Source organism: Saccopteryx leptura, chromosome 13, assembly GCF_036850995.1.
Source record: "Saccopteryx leptura isolate mSacLep1 chromosome 13, mSacLep1_pri_phased_curated, whole genome shotgun sequence".
Taxonomy (NCBI): domain Eukaryota; kingdom Metazoa; phylum Chordata; class Mammalia; order Chiroptera; family Emballonuridae; genus Saccopteryx; species Saccopteryx leptura.
The window spans coordinates 38,437,321-38,438,982 of record NC_089515.1 but is presented as its reverse complement, the minus strand read 5'-3'; the positions used below and the strand labels follow the sequence as shown (position 1 = coordinate 38,438,982).

Genomic DNA, 1,662 nt, shown 5'->3' with positions numbered 1-1,662 from the left:
TTGCAGACGCCAATGAGGTACTGTACACAAATAGGAACAGTTAAATGCAGGATGGTATCAGGTATGCGGGGGCTGCAATAGTGATCCTGGACCGGGTCATCTAAGCATAGGCACTAAGCAGGGGAACTTCAGCACAAAGGGCAGAACTCATAGCCCTTATCCAGGCCCTCAAATAGGGAAAGGATTTCTGACATCTGCTGGTAAGGACCCCAGCATTCCTCTGCATGACTGCTCTGTGGAATTAGACTCTGTCCAGGCTACAAGGACGGACTTTTCTGCACAGATGGCAGCAGTGTTGTTGTAGACGGGGCCCAACATGCTAGAGCAACTGTAATGACTCTTTTTTTGTGTGTGTATTTTTCTGAAGCTGAAAATGGGGAGGCAGTCAGACAGACTCCCGCATGTGCCCGACATGGATCCACCCGGCATGCCCACCAGGGGGCGATGCTCTGCCCATCTGGGGCGTCGCTCTGTTGCAGCCAGAGCCATTCTAGCGCCTGAAGTGGAGGCTATGGAGCTGTCCTCAGTGCCTGGGCCAACTTTGCTCCAATGGAGCCTTGGCTGCGGGAGGGGAAGAGAGAGAGAGAGAGGAAGGAGAGGGGGAGGGGTGGAGAAGCAGATGGGCGCTTCTCCTGTGTGCCCTGGCCGGGAATCGGACCAGGACTCCTGCACACCAGGCCAACGCTCTACCACTGAGCCAACCGGCCAGGGCCTGTAATGACTCTTAATAAGACCATCTAGGCCCAAGCCTTGCCACACAAGACCTCGGCTCAGCGGGCAGAACTTATCACTCTCACTCTGGTGTTGAGGTGGGCCAAGGGAAAGAAGACCAGAGATTATAGCCTTTATTTGTTGCTTAGGACACCAGAAAAGGGCACTCAATAGAGACAAAAAAAAAAAAAATTGGGCAAAAAGCCAAAGATGTAGCCCTAAAACCAGTGGGAACTTTAGAGATCTTAGTAGCTAAAAGGGACAACTAAAAATAAAAGGAATAATTAAAAATACCAGACAAGAGACTTTTCTTACCTGAAGCCCTAAGAAATTAGCAATCAGACTTAGAATCTATTACAGAAGGCATAGTGTCCACATATTTAGTCTGTGCCCAAATAAATACTAAACAAAGTAAAACATTATAAAAAGAAGCAGGGAGAAAGGAACTTTCCCTGATGAACATTAGAAATAAATTTTACTAAAGAATAAGTAGAAGCTTTCTCTACTAGAAATGAGACCAGGCCCTGGCCGGTTGGCTCAGTGGTAGAGCGTCGGCCTGCTGTGCAGGAGTCCTGGGTTCGATTCCTGGCTAGGGCACACAGGAGAAGCGCCCATCTACTTCTCCACCCCTCCCCCCTCCTTCCTCTCTGTCTCTCTCTTCCCCTCCTGCAGCCAAGACTCCATTGGAGCAAAGTTGGCCCAGGCACTGAGGATGGCTCTATGGCCTCTGTCTCAGGTGCTAGAATGGCTCTGGTTGCAACAGAGTGACACCCCAGATGGGCAGAGCATCGCCCCCTGGTGGGCATGTCGGGTGGATCCCGGTTGGGCGCATGCAGGAGTCAGTCTGACTGCCTCCCCGTTTCCAACTTCAGAAAAAAAAAAAAGAAAGAAATGAGACAATAGTAACAGTTGTTAAGAAATTACTATATGCTGCCTATTAATATTAGGTAT

At 49.5% G+C, this 1,662-nt stretch overlaps 1 non-coding gene across 1 annotated transcript; it reads left to right on the top strand.

Annotated features, from left to right (window-relative positions):
* Positions 1-1,232: 1,232 nt before the first annotated feature.
* Positions 1,233-1,308, top strand: TRNAS-GCU (transfer RNA serine (anticodon GCU)). Its single transcript has one exon. It is a non-coding gene; the product is annotated as a tRNA-Ser (tRNA).
* Positions 1,309-1,662: the final 354 nt, after the last annotated feature.